This window comes from Lygodium microphyllum, chromosome 21, assembly GCF_053477565.2.
Source record: "Lygodium microphyllum isolate KBCC chromosome 21, Lygodium_microphyllum_v1.1.10, whole genome shotgun sequence".
Taxonomy (NCBI): Eukaryota; Viridiplantae; Streptophyta; class Polypodiopsida; order Schizaeales; family Lygodiaceae; genus Lygodium; species Lygodium microphyllum.
In genome coordinates this window covers 3,756,058-3,777,194 of record NC_141155.1, presented here as the reverse complement: position 1 = coordinate 3,777,194, position 21,137 = coordinate 3,756,058, and positions in this window count along the sequence as shown.

Genomic DNA, 21,137 nt, shown 5'->3' with positions numbered 1-21,137 from the left:
CAGCTTCCACTCCTCTATCTTGTTGCTTCCCGTGTCTTTGTGTTTTTGTGTTTTCTCCAGGTACTACTAGTAGGGCGCTCAGGCACCTATCTAGGTCTTGGGGTCTCCTCCTACTAGTGGGTTCCTTAATGTTATTAGGTATCTAGATGTGTTCCTTGTTATTTGAAAGCAGCATCGATCCTTACTCACACATTGTGCATAGTGCTTTCATGGTGCTTGGTGCAAAAACATGCTTTTCTCTTTTCTTACTGTGTAGGTTTAGTGGAGCACAAAAGTGAAATGCCGATGCAGAAAGCGTTTAATGCAAACTCCACCTTGTTTCTACCCACGTTCTTAGCCTAATTTTAATTTTCAACTCAGTTCCCGGCTATTCTATGGTCTTTCTGCACCGTGAGTTTGATTAATCTCTGAGGTTCTAATGGCCAAATTGGGTCCTGGGGGTGTTCAGGGTTGTGTCTTGGGGTCAGGTTTGTGGCAAGGTCAGCAAAAGATCCTTATCTTTTTGTTCTGGCAAGATGGTCCGATTCTGGGAATCGGACAGGGTTGGTCCGACTCTAGGACAGTCTGATCCGACTCTAACAGTCGGACGGGGTTGGTTCAATTCTGGGAATAGTCTGACCCTAGTGGTCCGATTCTGGGAATCGGACTAGGAGGATGGTCCTACTTTTGAAGCGCTGGTCCGAGTCTAGCCCCAATGGTTCGACTACGATGGTCTGATTCTAAGGGGCAGTCCGATTGCCATGTGGCACGTCCGATCGGGCTGGTCTGATTCTAGCAGTCGGACCAGTTTGGTCCGACTCTCTCTCTCAGTCGGACTGGGCGGTCCGACTCCAGAACTCGGGTGGTCCGATTCTGGGGATCGGAGCACTGCGGGTTGGTCCGACTGCGTCAGCGGCGGGCGCGATTTCGGCGCTTTTGAATCCTTCCTAATGCCTGCTTCACTCAATCACCACAAACTTTCCATAACCGATTAGAGCGCCAATGGAACACACCGGACTCACCTGAAGCAGCACAAATCGAATGTGCCTAGAATCGGGGTCGCGTTTCCTCGTCTTGTGAACCAGAAACTCTCTCTCTCTCTCTCTCTCTCTCTCTCTCTCTCTCTTTCTCTCTCTCTCTCTCTCTCTCTCTCTCTCTCTCTCTCAAACAAGGCAAACTAAAGAAATGAGGTTTGTCCTAGCTTCCCAAGCCTCTTAAGGTCTTTTCCCAGCACTGCAGAACCTTACAGCCAGTTTCTTGTCCCTGTTTCACCCAAAAACTTGAATCTGGGCCCCTGTTTTTCTGTTTCCACCACCAACCAGAACCCCTATTTTCTCTTTCTTACCCTAATCTAACCTTAATCTAGTGCAAGCAATATGAAAAACAGAGATGCAGAACAATACTCCTAATCTAATGCTTCCAACAAACCCAAATACTTACATGTTCCACGGATTAAAACCTCCTAAATCTCCTAGTTATCTCGAGCACTGGTTCAGGCTGCAAACCCTACTTCCATGCTCGATCTGATGCACGCGGCGCTCAAGGCTCAATTTCGTCTGTCCTGGCAACGGAACCAAAATGTAGGGAAGCTTCAAGCTCTACCCCCAGACCTACGGACCACTTATTGCTCAAGTGTTTCGAACCGAGCAGCCATGGCTACCTCTCACATAGCCGGCGCGCAATGCCTACCTTACGGGTGTAGTGAGCTTACCTTGATGCTCGATCGAGTACCCTCATCTCTCTTGCACACCGGTAGCTCCACGATCCTTGAGGCAAGCTCAAGGAACCTCAATCCCTCTCCCATGAGCTTCATCCTCCATAGCCACTCGCGAGACAAGAGAAGAGAAGAGAGGAGAAGAAGATGAAGAGAGAAGATGGAGAGCTTCTTCTCCAAGATCCCTCACTCTCACACAATCACTCCCTCACACTCTCTCAATCCCTCTCTCAAGCACAAGCAAGAAGGCAAGAAACAAGAGGAGAAGGAGAAGAAGCTTTTGCCACACACAAGAATGAGCTTTTCATTCACTTTTCAGCTTTATATACAAAATCCTAAATCCCTTTTGGGCAGTCATCCCCTTTTCCCTTTTTTTACATGGCCGTAGGCCCCTTTTCTCATTGTCCTTCTATCTTCCTAGCTTCCTTTCCACCGCCTATCTACATTTACAAATTGCACGGGTGAGAACCCGGCGCTCTTTTATAAGATTTCAGGGTGCACCTTTTTATTTTAAAATGCACCTTTCCCCTTTTGAATTTTCCTTGGACTTTTAAGGTTTCCCTTGTGCTTTTGGTCTTTTTTCCTCTTCTTTCTTCAGTCGGGCTACCTTTTTTCCGCCTTTGCCGTACGTCTTTTCCACTTTCTTTTGCTTTCTTCATGTTGGAGTTAATAGAGGTCGTCCAAGGAAACCTTCCGTGAGTTCATGATCCTCCGGCAAGAAAGCAGCGTGTCCTTGATATACCATCTTCTTCATGGTTTGTAACCTTTGGGAGTCTAACTGTGGCCCACACAATGAACATGCATGATAACCTGAGGTAACCAGACCTGTTCCAACACCACGACCTAGTGAATACTTGATTGAAAGAGATAAAATATAGATATTACCAGCGAGAACGGAGGCCTACTCATCTGACACTACAACATATACATGCTACAACGACGTTTATAACGATGTTTTATTTATATATATAAAATATCCCCGTCGTCGATATTAGCATCGGTATCAGCATCGCTAGAAAACCGTCGCTATTTGCATCGCTATTTAGCGACACAAATACCGACGAATATAGCGACGGTTACAAACAATTTTCGACGCTAATACCAACGATTGCAGAATAATTTTCCGACGCTGATATCGACGGTTGCAGAGAATAACATTTTTTTATGGCAGAGCTGCAGATGCAGCCTTGCCATAGTTAGAGCCACATAGGGCTAAGAGACAATTCCTACTGTCAAAGAAGTTAGACAATCAATCCCAAATAATTACAAGACTTTTCAAACAAGTACTTTCATGACATTAATTAATAGAAATGTGCACTGCATTGATAAAGAAAATAACAGAACTTAAATTAAGAAGTGCTACTGCGACAAAGCAAATATGGAGTCATGCTACAACATAGAAGTTTGAATCATATATACTTTGCTATTACATATGGAGAATAGAGACCATAATGCTATACATAATACAAGATGGGGAGTAATCCTATGTAGCCTAATCTGCTCTCTATGACTCATCCGCATCATAAAACTCCTCTCGTCGCTGTAGTGGCATATCGAAGGGAGTCTACAATAGCAAATGCATATATAATTGTGAGTACCAAATACAAACTCACATATAATGATAAATTTCTCAAATTAGGAATGATATTTATTACTACTTACCGGTCCTCCGCGAGCATAGAGCTTCTTGATCAAGGCACTCAAACCATGCTTCTCCCCATATGTCACCTCCAATGCAGTCGGGTCGCGATTCGTAAAACCTTGCTGTGGCACACAAACATTGAAAAACAACGTACTTGAGATTCATGTTAGAAATACATACATCAATATGGATGTCATTAAATTAGAGTACTCTACCCTATTAATACTTACAAGATCTGCCACGAATGTTGCGTGGCCGCCGCTACCAAGGTGATGCACTGATCCTGCGTCCAAGCGCGCCTTTGCTGCGTCCTTCTGATGCTTCCACTTGTTTGGAGTGGATGTCGCCTCATCCTGGAGATTACTCTAGTCCTCTGTATCCAGCCACTCCGGCTTCGATTTGCCCTGCTTGACTGCTTCGCATGCATCACACCGCCTATGCAACTGATAGTCACGCATACGCGTCATCATCCACCCTCTCGAAAATCTATCATTGCTAGAGGGCTGAGGGAACTCTCGATACAATGTATCAATTATGTACTCCTTGCTGGCATCTGGAATCTCCTTCCACTTGTCTGTAATGTTGTGCCGAAATACTTGTTGGCACAACTCATGCATCCTAGAGATGACAGCTTTTCCATCATCATTCATGTATAAATGGCCAGAGGCCTTATCTATGAGATACGAGTAACCTGCAAGATTTTACAAACGGGTACTTTGAAGACATTAATACAAATGTGTCAAACACAATTTGATTTGATAAGTGCTACTGCAAAAATCTTCATGCGAAAATACATACCTGGAGGAGTGGGTTTCGTGTACTTCTTGCCGGCCCTGGGAGTGATCGATGGGGTGCGTGAAGGAGTGGAAGCAATAGACGTATGCCTGCCACCGCTACTGAAAGACGGTGTCGACTCCCTAGTGGCAGTGCGAGTGGGAGAGACTGCATCTACGTCTCCACAACAGGAGCTACCTCCTCCTCGACCACGTGACTCTCAAGCAAAGCGAGACCTACGACTGCGTCTACTGGAGACCAAAGCATTGGACCGTCTAGAGTCTGCTGATCGTGCTGAGGTGGAACGGGAAAGTTGTGCATCGGCTCTATCTCTAACCGTGCTAGCTGCTCCGGTGAGAAATGCGCTAGTATCGCGTTAATGTCATTATCTGTAAAATCCCGGCTCATCCTACCGTCCGTGCCCAAATCCTAAACCTGCACATACAAGGAAAATTAAGTCAAATAGATAATGAATTCCAAGACATAATAAAACTAAGACTTAATTTGCAAGACTTCATTTTAAAATAATTTAAAAAATTAGATAATACAAAATACCATACTCCAAAAACATACAAACTGTCCTAACCGATTTGCAAAAAGTGGACATGATGTAGTGGGAGGAACGTTTTGATCGAGTCACTTTTGTTTAGGGTTCCACAATCTCATCTTGACATAGCTCAGTATACACCGGAAGATCTATACAAAATTCTCCACAAAATGAGGACTCTGCTTCATTTTCAAATAACCCATCATGGGACTCCTCTATCTCCATAGGTGAGATGTCTTGGTCCTCCAGTCAATTCATCCTAGTTTCTTGTATGCCTTCTATCATTGCCGCTATTAAAGGTGTCTCTTCTATGATCGGTACGGGAGTCCTGGCAAACAGTGGGATACTCCTAGATGTCATGGGAATGACATACCACCATTGACGTTGTTGCGGATTAGGGAAAAAAATGACCTGATCCATATTACGATTAGTATAAAAGTCCACTTTGAGATTGCTAAAGCACATCAAGTGTTAGGGACGCTTACCTGCTCACAGTGATTTGGCAAAACAAATGTATCACTCAAATCGGTCCACTTCTTCGTTGAGTCAATCTCAACATAGCCACTCGGCCCTCGCCGAACAGTTGCAGCTACTCCTTCGAGAGTAACCTTGAACCATTGCACATCAAATATGGTAACAGAGAAACTTCGCCGTAGTCCACTACAAGGATACTCTGTAAACATCCGAAATACTCCATCTCTGCAACTACATGGTTTGGATCTGTGGCACGTCGTCGGCTTTCCTGCTCAAACATTGCCATCACTCCACAGTCCATTGTCGAGCGTAAGTTGTCGATGTGCTCTACTTTGAAATGTCGTCCACGTGACCATGCTACACTATGGACCTTATACTGGGAGAAGAACAAGTATATTAGTTGCGATTTGCAGTATAGATTGTAATTTCTTGGGATTGCATACCTTGGGTTTGAATCCATACCTTGGGATTGCATCCACGTGAGAAGTCCCACTCTTCTTCAGTAACTGTTTCTCCATCTTGAGATGCTTTGGTTAGGGCCTCATGTAGCCATCTAGTGGACATGAGTAGAGGCATCTCCTCTAAGCCCTTCGGATATCGATTGGGATGTTGCCGCGTACTCCGTCAAAAGTCAGATCTTGCAGACTCTCGCTCAGCGCGAGCATCCTCATACCGTTGCAGCCACTTCTCCATCGTAGCGCTATGCAGCATACAAAATCGGTTCACCTTGGACTCCATGGATGTGTCCATCTTCTTCTCTATTCTGTTTCCCACTAGGACATCTCCATTCAAATGATCATCCTCCTTAAGTGACCATATCAAGCCTTTGTCTCGGTCCACAGTGGACAACCACTTAGAAATGTACACCAAGGCCTCCGACACTAACCAACCTTCAGCCATGCTACCCTCAGGACGAGCCCGTTGTCACACAAATCCCTTTAAGGTCTTCATGAACTGTTCAAGGAAAAACATCCATCGACTATGGACTGGACCTGCAACCTGCAATTCATCTACAATATGCACTAGAAGATGGGTTTGTATCGTGAGCATGCTAGTGGGAAGACACTTCTCCAAAAGACAAGCAGTCTCTACTGCCATGCATTTCGTGGATTCAATCAATGATGTGTGAATCTCTTTTTGGGAGACAAACTGAACCAACTCGGACAATTTGTAAATGGCTGTCCGTACCTCTGATGTCAAAGACGAACTATGAAAACCATGTAATTAACATTGTGTATAAACAAACGGAGATTCTGAAATCTAATATGCAGAATCATGCCATACGCAGCCTCATACCGTACATACCTGACACATCTTATGCCAATCATGGGATTTGAGTCCTGTCAGTTGGTCATCCTTTGTGGATGATGTCTTGAGAGAACGCATTAGGCCAGTCGGCATGTGAAAGGACTTGATTTTTTCTTTTACTCGTCGCACTTCATTGCCAGACAAAACCCAAGGAGCGTGTGGCAATTGCACTCGACCATCGATGCCACTTACAGGCCAATATGGTTCCATCTTTCCTACTGCTTTCAAATCCATCCTCGCTCCTAATGTGTCTCGCTACCCAGTGAGGTGGTCCCATAGCAAGCTACCCACATTCTTAAAAATGTGCATGGGATCTAAAAGGTGGTTAATCTTTAGGTTTTTTCCAATAAGTCAGCTCATAGAAAATTGAGAAGCGTCGCATTCCACTAGGAAACGAGTCTTGGTCCACCATCCTACGATCAAACCAACTCAGTGCGTTCATTCTTGTAGGAGGGCGACCAAGAAATCCTTCTCTCATGACATCGCCCTCTGGCAAAAAAGCCCGATGTCCCTCAAATACCATCTTCTTCATAGATTTTGACATACGAGAATCCAACCTTGGTCCACACAGAGGACATGCATGGTAACTTGACGTGACTAGCCTTGCAGAACACACATGTACAATGAGGCATGTCATAATACCAACATCGCTCAAAGAAAATTAGCAAATTAAGAAAACACGCTTTACCAGAGCATTCTCCATAACCTGGAAAGTCATGCATGGTCCACATAAGAATTGCCCTTATAGTTGCGGATCGCCTACCAATATGTTTGCTCATATCCTCCACTACAATTCCCTCCCACAACTCCTTTAGCTCATCAATCAGTGGAGAGAGGTAGACATCCATATTCTTGACTTTGTATTATCCGGACACAAGCAAGCTGAGCAAAAGGTGTCCTTTCTTGGTGGAAAGCCATGGCGGTATATTGTAGTTAACAAGGACCACGGGCCATACACTATAGGAGGTGGATCGATTTTCCGCATGCCATGTAGTCAAATTTGCAAAACTCTTGGTCCGAAAAATGTGATGAACACGTGGTATCAGCGAAAAGTGCCTCAAAACCTTCTACGGAATAGTCTGTCCTTGCAAGTCATTTCGATACCTGTCCGCACCGCACTTAGGACATGTGGCTAACAATTCAAACTCTCCTTGGAAGAGAACATAATCATTGGGGCAAGCATGAATGCAATTATAATCCATGCCTAGCTTTCACAGCACTTGTCTTGCATCGTCACGAGGCTCAGGCATTGTGTTTTAGATAGGCAAAATGTAAGATTTCAATGTTCTACAAATTGCAATGAAGCACGTTATTAGAGTGCTATATAGCACATTTTAATGGCTTTCAATAAAGAATCATACACATCATAATATATCTGAATAACTCTGTCACACTCGCATCGCTCCATCCATACTTTGTTTGTATGCTCAACAATGCAAGAAGTGTCTTCAAACGGGATACCCGACTCCCATCATACAATGGAATGGAAGCCTCTGCAATTAAAGGATCTTGGGATTTCGAGTCCGTCAAAAGCAATGATTCGATCATGTCCTCTAACTCGGGCTCCAAAAAAGCAGGAGGATCGTCCTTGTCTCTAGCATTCTCACCCATAGAAGGGGGTTGAGAGTTATCACCTTCTATGAGACAATTAGTTATCTCGGATGGCATTTGTATAGAGCACGGATGAACCCGTCTTATTGGACGCAAGAGATCTGCGGACTGCAATGTATCGACATGGTAAGGAGCTAACTTCTAAGATAACCCCAAACTGTTATACTTAAATCAATTACATGTCATATAGTACGTAATGAGAGAGAACTTACCGCAATCTCGTAATTCAAGATTGCTTGGTCGATTATCTCAACTCGAAACTCTCCATATCGTTGCACATGCTCTATGGACAAACGATGTTTTTGACGAATGGCCAATTTGCATTGCATGCATGGACAGGGGACACGTTGATTGAGCCAAGCCTCATGATCACCACCATGTTAGTCGTGAGTGCTAGACATCTTGACTGCGATGTAATGGAATGATAATTTAATAAAGATTCTATATTGTATATTGGGAACACTCCACTATATATATTTCAAGTGTCTTTTTTTTTAAATTTTTATACCTATCTCTTTGAGTTCGGCTCTAAACTTATCTATCTTTGAGGTCGGCTCTAAACTTATCTATCTTTGAGGTCGGCTCTAAACTATGCTCACACACATACATTTTCGTACCTACATTGCAAAGAATAAAAACCAACACAAGAAAATTTTTGAAAACACTCTCTTCCATTTGTCTCTCTTTCAATACTTCCTAACCTACATTGCAAAGCAACACAAAGCAACACAAAGATCGAAGACAAACCAACACTTTCTAACCTACATTGCAAAGCAAAACAAAGATTGTAAAGAAACCAAAACAGGGCATACCTTCGTGCTCTCTTCTTCTTCCACGACCTCTTCGTGCGGGCGACGCTCCTCTCCTCGCGTGCGGCTCGCGGCTTGCTTCCTTGCTCACCTCCCTTGCTTATCTCTCTTGCTCACTTCCATATCTTGCTCACAATCCTTTCTTTCTCTCTGCCTTCGCGCGCTCATATGAAAGAAACGTTCGGGTTTCGACGAAATTTTACCGCAGTAAGTCGTCTCTATTAGCGTCGGTATCTGCGTCTTTAAAAACGTCGGTATTTGCGTCGCTAAATACCGACGCTAATACCGATGTTTTTAAAGACGCAAATACCGATGCTAATAGCGAGGCTAATACCGATGCCGAAAAAAAAATGTCGCTACTTAGCATCGCTATATGTGTGTACACTTGTAGTGTGAGCACTCTCCCAATCCCAGAAAGTCATGCATCGTCCACATGAGAATGGATCGAATATTGGCTGACCGCCGACCATCGCGCCTTCTCATATCTTGCACAATGACCCCCTCCTCCCATAAAATCTTAAGCTCATAGACTAATGGATGAAGATGCACATCCATATTTTTTACTTTGTAGCGGCCTGGGACGAGCAAGCTAAGGATGAGATGTCCTTTCTTCGTAGAAAGCCATGGAGGGATGTTGTAGTTGACAAGGACTATAGGCCACACACTATAAGAACTTGAGCACAGACCGAATGGATTCACGCCATCCATTGCGAGACCAAGCCGAAGATTCCTTGGCTCTTGGGCAAAGCCTGGGAAGGTAGAGTCAATGTGGCTCCATGCACGCGAATCCGCTGATATTCGTTGAACTCCATCTGTGGACCTATTCTGCGCATGCCATGTTGTCAAGCTCGCCATGCCGGACGTAGAAACATGTGGTTTATGCGGGGGATCAGCAGAAAGTGTCTAAGAACTTTTTGAGGGATGGTTTGCCCTTGCAAGTCCTGTCAATACTTGTGAGCACCACACTTTGGACATGTCTCCATAGTCTCGTATTCTCCTCGAAACAGATAGCAATCATTGATACATGCATGGATGTTATTATAGTCCATGCCAAGCTTCCGTAAAACATGTCATGCATCATCATGAGACTTAAGCATGGTATTTGCAGGTGGTAATATATGATATTTCAATAACTTGAAAAAAATCATAAAACACCTTGAAAAAGCACAAATGTTTGTAATAATAGTGCCGAAAAAAAATCAATGAAGCGTATGTACAAGGTACCTAAACAACTCAGTCACACTCGTATTGCTCCACCCGTATTTTGCTTGCACACTTAAGAGTGCAAGCAGTGTCTTCAATCGAGATACTTGGCACCCATCATATAATGGTATGGATTCTTCCTCTCTAAGTGGATTAGAAGTCTTGACATCCATGGGAATCAATGCATTGATCATTGCCTCCATCTCAGGCTCCAAGATTGTAGGTAGGTCTGGAAGGTTGCCTGTCTCCTTTGGCATTGACGGTATAGATTGGCCTTGCGAGTGGTGGATTGGCTCCTGCACTCCATCCATCGCACGCCCACGTACTCTTCTAATTGGCCGCAAAGGGTGCACTCCCCCTTGGGACGAGACATCACCTCCCTGGATAGAAAATTTGTCAACAAGACGCAATCTTATTGTATATGGTATTCAATTAGCTTGCGAGTACAATGCATGATTGAAATTAACTTCAAATTACCGTTTGCTGAAAATCCGCAATCGCCCGATCAATGATCTAAGATTGAAACTCGCCAAATCGTCGTATATGTTCTAAAGACAATCGGCGTTTTCGTCTAATTGCCAACTTGCATTGAGAGCAAGGACATGGGACATGCTGATTAAGATACGCCTCGCGATCTTGAACTACATTGGGTAGACTCAACTCTAACTAACCAATTGCTCTTTCAAAATCACCCTAATCAAGTGATAGTAGTTGTTGAGAAACTTATGATGTTTTCGAGATAAAAACTCTTCTCCAAGGTAGGAGTAGTGTTAGGACATGGGTCCTAAGAGTTTGCCCTAACTTATTGAGATAAGGACAAGGTGGGTATGGCTCAAGTGGCTACAAGCCATGGAATCCATGGCTTAAGAAGGAGGCTCTATGAGTAGGTGTCTTGGAGAGCCTATATAAGAGCATATGGTTGCGTGGAGAGTCATAAGCATATTTTGCTTGCCCTCTTAGATATCATTCTATGTAATAGTTCCTAGCAGACAAGAAGCTTGAATTAGTGAAGATGACACATTGGACAATGCAGTGAATGCATTGACAAAAAAACTGTCTAGTGTGATCAGTTTAGCATTGTCAAAAGTTGATGGGCATAGGGTCAACATGATAATCCCCCACTAACTTCTTGTATATTACTACCTCCCACATTGGCCATCAAGTGGGAGAAATGTTGAGATACTAGCCATGTTGTTTCCACTTCCCATCACTACTCACTAACCCCACATGTATAGATATACACTTGAGCCACTCACTAACTCTAAGTGACTGGTCATCTTGTTCATGAACAATGAGAAGCTTGGGGGGCAAGGCTCACCCTCACCCACACTATGCATGTCTCTCGCTCTCTTCCCCTCTCTTTCTCTTAGCACATACAAATGCATGCATTGCACACTCACACTCTTTAGGATGTGATGCATGACTCTAGGGAGTCACAAACTTTTGATGATGGAATTAAAGAGGAATTTGAGTCATTTCAATCCTTAAATCAATTCCAAGGCACTTTTATTGATGACATCCTTGGGAAATTACATCTTAAAAGGAGATGATGATCATATTGTAGAACTCATACCATGGAGTTCACATCCTAATAAACCTCATTATAAAGTCCCTCAAGCTCAACAAGAGGATATTATGAGGTAGGTGAATGAACTACCAAACAAAGGAATGGTGAGACCTATTTCATCTCCATTTTTTTAATGTAGTTCTCTTAATGCAAAAGAAAGATGGCACATATTGTACGTATGTTAACTATAGAGAACTAAATATGATTACAACCAAGAAAAGATTTTTTGTACCACAAATAGAAGATTTATTCCATAAGTTGCAAGGATCTATTTACTTTAGTAGAATAGACCTTAAAAGTGGCTATCGTCAAATAAGAATAGCTAAACAAGATATTCCTAAGATTGCTTTTCAAACTATGTTTGGTCTTGATGCATATCTTGTTATGCCTTTTTGCTTGAAAACCAACCACTTCTAATTGTTTGATGGAGAACATCTTTTGACCTCATTTCAAGTTTATGGGAGTGTTATTTGATGATATCATCATCTAATCCAAATCCCTTGAAGAAAACAAAGAACATTTTCAAGTAATACTTCCATCTTTGAAAGATAATAAGATTTATATTAATAAAAAGAAAAAAGATTTTCTCTTACAAGAAATTAAGTATTTAGGCCATATTATCTCTCAATTTGGTATTTTTATGGGTCCCATAAAGTTAGAGGTAACAAAAGAATGGCTTGAACTAAGGAATTTACACAAGCTATAAAGCCTTATTGGTATGTGTGCATATTATAGATGATTCATAGAAAAGTTATCCTCCATAGTAGGTCCATTATATGACATACCCAAAAAAAAGGTCAAGTATGTGTAAGGACTACAAAGGAGTAATTAGTTTTTGATACACTAAAGCAAAAGCTTATCTCTCAAATTTTGATCAAGCTACAAGATCTCTTCAAGTCTTTTAAGGTCCAATGTGATGCATGTGGTGATTACCTAGGAGAAATATTGCTTTAGAAAGGGCATGCCATGGCATACAAGAGTAGGAGATCAAATTTTGATGAAAGAGCATTAGGAATTTATGAAAAGGAGCTATTAGCAAACCTACATGCTCTAGAGATATGAAAACACTATCTCCTAGGCACTCCCTTAATTGTATGAAGGGATCATCAAAGCTCAAAGTATTTTATGATAGACTATGTGTGACTCACTCACTTTGTGAGAAAGTTATGTATGAATCTCATGCGTCCCCATATGCGGGGCATCAAAGCATTTAAACTACCTATGTGTGGTAGAAATTCATGAAAGTAGACATAAAAGTTATGTCTCTCAATGCATATTATGCCAAAAGATAAAGTATGATAGAGAGAAGCAACTTGACTTGCTTCAACCATTGATAACTTCCAATTCACTATGGGAGAGTATATCCACGGATTTTATCTTTGGCTTACCTAAGTCTCTCTAAATAAATACAAGAATATGGTGAAAACCAAAATTGTCCGCTCCTCTATTAACATAACACATTTTAGTGACAAGGTTGCAAAACTTTGCTAAGAGAGATAGTAGAAGATGAGAACTATGTGCATGGATGGAGTCTTGTCACAAAAAAACACATAAAAAAGTTTTACCATTATGAGAATAACTTATAACGAGAGTCAAAGAGAGAGGGGCCACATAGAGAGAGTGGCAATGACACAATTTAGGACTAGATTTATGTGGAACTAGTGTCCCCTCAAAGAGGCACATGTATTATAAATTCTCCTTGAATACAACTTGGTTCCTTCTCAAGCTTAATAGCATGACTATGGTGAGCTTCATGCAACAACACACACATAGCTTGGTGGAGCCTCCATCCTAAGATCTTAAAAACCTTCAAAGGTGGAGATAGCTAGTAGGAAGAGAGGTAGATTGAGAGGAAGAAGAACAAGAAAGAAGTATTTCCTCACATAAATCCTCTCATGGAGCTTATCATAGCATAATACATAGTATATGATAGAGAGATATAGATAACTTGCACGGCTTGCTTGTTTAACATGGATATTGCATAGATTTGCACTCCATAGCCAAGAGTTGTTTGTGCAAGGTCTCTTCTTCTCTTCACATGAGAAGGAGACTTGATAATGAGTGAAAATACTCACAAAAAAAAAACACATATCCCTCCTTGGGCAGTAATATCATGTTTATATTATCATCCTTGAAGGCTATTGGACCTCTTCTCTCATCCTTCAATACCATTGATGGCTTCCTTGTATGGTGGAGTGAGAACATAGTAACAAGTGTCCTCTTAACTTGTGTGAGAGGTGTGAGAGGCATGTGTGAGGCTAGGCTCTCATTAGCTCTCTTAATGGCTGGCCAATAGCATATGAGCCTTCACATGATTATGGGTGTAGGTGTTATGTGTTGCTTAATTTCCATTGGCTCTCCTTGTAGGCTACCCATAGCATTTTGTACCTTCACATGCAAGGTAGGGTGACTAGAGTGGAAGGGAATGCTCCTAGAATGGAAGGGTGAAGTGAAACCTAGGTGAGTCATCTCACTCTCCTCTCTCTCATCCCACATCCCTCCAAAAAGAGGAGGTGTACCCCCTTCTAGGGATAGATTTTGACTTTTTTTATCTCTGATTCTAGCCTAAGGCTATATTACACTAGCATTGATTTACCAATAAATACAATAGGCTCTAGGTTTAATTTTGAAACTCATTTTTGTATTTTTTATAATAAAATATGGATAAGCTACCTGGAACCCCCCACCTGAAGCTAGCTAGCACCCCTAGTTTAAGCTTGTTAGCACCCCCTAGCTTAAACCACCCCCTAGATTGCCATTCTTTAAGGTTATTTTGAGACCATTTGCACCAACCCTTGGATGATTAATGAAACTTATAATTAGTCCCTTGTAAGCCTCATTTACCCTACTCTTGGTGGACTATTTCCCCTTGGTTCCCTTGTGGAAGTAGCCCATCGCTCATCAATATCTTGACCTTTATTCCCTTATCATTGTTTCATTTTAAGTGGCTAGTTTAAAATGGGATAATCATTTTTGAAATGTCAAATATTAAATTTCATGACAATGGTTGACAAGTTAACCAAACAAGCTCATTTCATACATACTAAGAAAACTATTAAGGCCCATCAAATGACAATCCTCTTCAAATCACAAATCTTTTAATACCATGGCTTGCCTACTCCAATGGTGTCCGATAAAGAACCTAGAATGACTAGTATTTTTGGGAGGGGTCTCTTTTAAAATCTAGAGACTAAGCTAGATTTTCTTTTGGCCTATCACTCACAAACAAATGGCCAAAGTGAAATAGCTAATTCCACTATCCTTGATCTACTAAAATCCTATGTCATGGAATTAGATCAATGATCTCAATGAGAGAAATATTCACCCCTTGTAGAGTATGCGTATAATAATGCTATACATGCTTCTATAGGCAAGGACCTCTTTGAGATAATTGAAGGGAGATACACAAGTCCATTGCTACTTAAATTTCATGGAAAGATATTTATTGTTTGTTGATGAGTGTAGTGGAGATTTTTAAGATTCTATTCAAAAGATCAAGAATGCTATACTCGTCTTACAACAAACACAAAAGGCTACTGCCAATGAGCACTAAAGATCCTTAACCTTCAAAGAAAGCATTGTGTACTATTAAAATTTCCCAAAGTTTGCCTTAGATACACATCAAGTAAGAACCCTATGGGCCATCAAAAGTATTATGCTAAACTAGCAAAAAGATACTATGGTCCCTTTTAAGCCAAAACCAATTATATGACTTATAGACTTAAGCTACCCAATCACTATCTCATACGCTATGCCCTCCATGTAAGTCTACTCAAGCAATACAAATGAGAGCCACCCAAAGAATTGATTATTAAAGATGCACCAGAGTTTGAATGTCAAGAGGAGGTACTCCAACCAGTCCATCCTATGACATGAAGATAAAGTGTTGCATAATGGTAAGACTCTCTATGGTTATCTTGTTAAGTTTAAAAATTATCCATTTGAGGATGTTAGATGGATGAGAGGCAACCAACTCAAAGATAGCCAACACCTTGTCAAAGCATATAGTGACTCAATTGAGTAACTTCATGTATTCAATATACTGTTGTTGTAGATTTCGTGTAAAGGCTGCAGAACACGGGGTTCAAGGTACAGCAAGAAATAAAGACTATCAAGAAGATCTCGATTTGTCAAATGTTTTACAAAAGAAGAGTCAAAAATAAATGTCAAAGCATGTCAATCTGTCCTCAGGTTTATAATAAGTGTATGAACTTGGATTCAGGAGCTCCAAATAAATATCTCAGTTTCAAGATTTAAACATAAACAGCTGTACTATTTTCTGTCTAAAGGGTACTTTAGACCATTCATACCATTCAAACATGAAGACTGTTTGAATCTCTAAGTAGTTGAGATTACAAAGTTCCAAGTCAAGGCTGCTCAAAAACTGTGTAGAACAAACATTGGGCTTTCCACTAAGATCTGGACAAGCTGAAAGTTATTTCTGCTTCTGCAAGAACACTCTTTTGTATTGCCACTTCATAATAAACCAGTCCATCATATAATAGAAGAGATGCTTTAACTTGAAAATCCCTCAATCAGATCAGGAATAGGGAATATCATTTGTGATGTTCCTCCATCCTGCCTCAATTCTCCATTTACCCAGCAACAAATCTGCAGATCTTGCCCATTAATTTGAGAATCTGGAACTGCTGATTTTTTTTCCAAATACATGAGACATGGAAGATTCCTTTGTAATTTTGTACCCTTCTTTTCCAATGATTACTGCTAGCTCTGAGTTCACGCACCAATTCCTGTACACCACAAAAACAACATGTTGCTATAGCACAGCTTGTTCCAGTCGATGCAAGTAGTCGAAAAGGACTTTGCCTTTGAACAATCCCAATTGCCACTCCACTAAATGCTCCAACTGCAGCTGCGCAAAGGGTGCGATTGACTATGTGAGAAGCCCATCCCTGGCTCCCGGTGTAGTCGAGAGGTCTACCCCGTGGATTTACAAAGCGAGGCCTCCTTTTCGCGTGATCGTCTTGATCACCTTCTATTTATGCAGTAGGTCATGGAAAGATGGGAATCAAAGGATTCATTTGTCAGTGAATTTGCTCTGTCGAACGATGAAGATACACAGAATGCGTTGGGGCATTGCCCTGTCTGCATCACCGATCCCCATCCTGGTCTCCATCAACCTTGTCTTAGTCATGACACTCGGACCGCTGATCAATGGTCGATGGAGAAGTCGGAGGGTTGCCCTTTTGGAATTCACCAGCGTCTTCCATAGGTTGCTGACTTTGTGTTGCTGCATTCATCTTGAGACGAAGATCAAAAAGCTTCTTCTGCATAGGGGTAAGGTTAGCATAGGCTTCAGGATCAGCCGCGGCATCAAAGTAGACCAAAATCCGACAGAATTTTGGCAGAATTTGGCCTATAAACTGGCTCTGAAAACCCAAAATAAACGTGCTGTAAAGCAATCAAGCCGCGTGCATATAGCACTACTGAACTCACGGAAAAATCTGGCAGAGTTTCCCCTGTAAAACGGCTCGAAAACTAGAAAAACCAAATCCAAAATAGCTCAAAAGCTAATCTCCCACTGCACTGCTAAACTGTCTGCGAGATCACAAGAGAACTGATCTGTCTCTGAAAGTGGTCAAACCACTACGCATAAGCCACAACAATGCCTCAACGGCATAAGCAAGCACAAGATGCAATCCACAGACTATCCACAGTCCAATACATCCTATGTTGATGCCGAATGGGGTGCTCGAGGGACTTCAGCCTGTATCACCGAAAGGATCCCGGACATGGGCATTCCCCCAAATTAGTCTTTTCTTTTCCCTGCTTTTCTGCCAGTCCGCCATTGATAGCATTTCAAAAATACCTCTCTTTTCTTAGCTTTTTCCCTCATTCCGACACAAGTTTATTTACACCAATCATGGATTGTATGTGGACCTTGACATTAGAATCCACAAGGCATCCTCTTGCTAGCATTTCCTTTAGAACTTCTTGTACCTTATCTTTAAGACAGGCCACACCATAGGCCTCTAACATCAGATTGTATGTGAGTGAATTTGCACCAATACCACCAGTTTGCTTCATTTCTTGATAAACACGTTCTGCCTTTTCCATCTGTCCACTGTTTATGTAAGCCTTCCCTTAATGCATTGCACACTGATCATGTTCTGGAGTTACTATCTGAAGTTGAGAAGACTGACCTCAAACCACTCCAACCATGTTTTGACAGTGCCATGAATATGTATTTGCAATTGAAGTGCTATAAAGAAGTGGAGTCTTTGTTCGACAGGGCAAAGGCTGCGAATGTGCGGCCTGCACATGCTACTTTTAATATGCTTATAAAGGCTTACATAAACAGTGGACAGATGGAAAAGGCAGAACGTGTTTATCAAGAAATGAAGCAAACTGGTGGTATTGGTGCAAATTCACTCACATACAATCTGATGTTAGAGGCCTATGGTGTGGCCTGTCTTAAAGATAAGGTACAAGAAGTTCTAAAGGAAATGCTAGCAAGAGGATGCCTTGTGGATTCTAATGTCAAGGTCCACATACAATCCATGATTGGTGTAAATAAACTTGTGTCGGAATGAGGGAAAAAGCTAAGAAAAGAGAGGTATTTTTGAAATGCTATCAATGGCGGGCTGGCAGAAAAGCAGGGAAAAGAAAAGACTAATTTGGGGGAATGCCCATGTCCGGGATCCTTTCGGTGATACAGGCTGAAGTCCCTCGAGCACCCCATTCGGCATCAACATAGGATGTATTGGACTGTGGATAGTCTGTGGATTGCATCTTGTGCTTGCTTATGCCGTTGAGGCATTGTTGTGGCTTATGCGTAGTGGTTTGACCACTTTCAGAGACATATCAGTTCTCTTGTGATCTCACAGACAGTTTAGCAGTGCAGTGGGAGATTAGCTTTTGAGCTATTTTGGATTTGGTTTTTCTGGTTTTCAAGCCGTTTTACAGGGGAAACTCTGCCAGATTTTTCCGAGAGTTTAGTAGTGCTATATGCACGCGGCTTGATTGCTTTACAGCACGTTTATTTTGGGTTTTCAGAGCCAGTTTATAGGCCAAATTCTGCCAAAATTCTGCCGAATTTTGGTCTACTTTGATGCCACGGCTGATCCTGAAGCCTATGCTAACCTTACCCCTATGCAGAAGAAGCTTTTTGATCTCCGTCTCAAGATGAATGCAGCAACACAAAGTCAGCAACCTGTGGAAGACGCTGGTGAATTCCAAAAGGGCAACCCTCCGACTTCTCCATCGACCATTGATCAGCGGCCCGAGTATCATGACTAAGACAAGGTTGATGGAGACCAGGATGGGGATCGGTGACACAGACAGGGCAATGCCCCAACGCATTCTGTGTATCTTCATCGTTCGACAGAGCAAATTCACTGACAAATGAATCCTTTGATTCCCATCTTTCCATGACCTACTGCATAAATAGAAGGTGATCAAGACAATCACGCGAAAAGGAGGCCTCGCTTTGTAAATCCACGGGGTAGACCTCTCGACTACACCGGGAGCCAGGGATGGGCTTCTCACATAGTCAATCGCACCCTTTGCGCAGCTGCAGTTGGAGCATTTAGTGGAGTGGCAATTGGGATTGTTCAAAGGCAAAGTCCTTTTCGACTACTTGCATCGACTGGAACAAGCTGTGCTATAGCAACATGTTGTTTTTGTGGTGTACAGGAATTGGTGCGTGAACTCAGAGCTAGCAGTAATCATTGGAAAAGAAGGGTACAAAATTACAAAGGAATCTGCCATGTCTCATGTATTTGGAAAAAAAATCAGAAGTTCCAGATTCTCAAATTAATGGGCAAGATCTGCAGATTTGTTGCTGGGTAAATGGAGAATTGAGGCAGGATGGAGAAACATCACAAATGATATTCCCTATTCCTGATCTGATTGAGGGCTTTTCAAGTTAAAGCATCTCTTCTATTATATGATGGACTGGTTTATTATGAAGTGGCAATACAAAAGAGTGTTCTTGTAGAAGCAGAAATAACTTTCAGCTTGTCCAGATCTTAGTGGAAAGCCCAATGTTTGTTCTACACAGTTTTTGAGCAGCCTTGACTTGGAACTTTGTAATCTCAACTACTTAGAGATTCAAACAGTCTTCATGTTTGAATGGTATGAATGGTCTAAAGTACCCTTTAGACAGAAAACAGTACAGCTGTTTATGTTTAAATCTTGAAACTGAGATATTTATTTGGAGCTCCTGAATCCAAGTTCATACACTTATTATAAACCTGAGGACAGATTGACATGCTTTGACATTTATTTTTGACTCTTCTTTTGTAAAACATTTGACAAATCGAGATCTTCTTGATAGTCTTTATTTCTTGCTGTACCTTGAACCCCGTGTTCTGCAGCCTTTACACGAAATCTACGACATTTCTGGTGAACCCGACGTGAAAGTGCTGCATCATCAGCAAGATGGGAGACTCGCAAGAAGAGATGACAGATGATAATGTCATGAAGAACCTGTTTCAGTCACCAGAAATGTCGTAGATTTCGTGTAAGGGCTGCTGAACACGGAGTTCAAGGTACAGCTGGAAGAGACTAACAAGAAGAACTCAAATTTTTGATGTCAAAGTTCACTATATTGCTTGTCAAATGAGTTACTAGAAATTCATGTTCAGAATAATCTGAAGTATCCCATAAACTGTTTACATTCAGGTTTTTGAAGACAGTTATGTCTTTAGCATATAGGCTTGCATTCAGAATTCAGCAAATCTGTGTGGAGGAAGGATTCAGTTGTCTTTGTAATGTCAAAACTTAGAATCATCAGAACAAACAGCTATGAGTTTGTCATCTTTCTCATTCTGTTTTTATCATTGGCATAAGACCAATTTTTCTTGTTCGAAGGAAACATCCTGGATCAACAGGTTTTTTGCATAAGGACCAGCACATTCATGGAATCATTATCCTCACAAAAAGTTCAGTGAGTAAAGCCATAGTTTTGAGGGATCACCACTGATAAATACACCATTCAATCAACCTTGATGTGTGTTGTCTACAGCTACAGTAGCCCTCCAGGCATACAAAGAACAGAAAATGTAGCCTTCGCATCATAGCCAATGCCGCTGCATATACAGAACCACCACACAACAATTCACAAAAGTAAAATACTTCAGCCTCTTCTACCTCCGATGGAATAATCATACACGCCAACCACTGGATTCTACTCTTGAGCAGTCCATAGCAAGATCAAATAGTAGTACCATCTCTGAAAGCTCTTTTGTTACAATACACACACACAACTACCTCCTTTCTATAGACACTGAAATCTGCTCTTGTAACAAGGCTACAAATTTACTTTAATTGTAGGTACACATTCACTCATCTGTCTGCTCCAAGGGTGTCAAGCTCTGATATTGCTTCATCAAAGGCCTGCTTTGCCATTGTACAAGTCTGATCTGGAGAGTTAAGAATATCATAATAGAAAATTGAAAAATTCAGAGCAAGCCCAAGACAGATCGGATGAGTAGGAGCTAGCTCTGCTGTTGCAAGTTCCTGAGCAGTTTTGTAGGCAAGTAAGG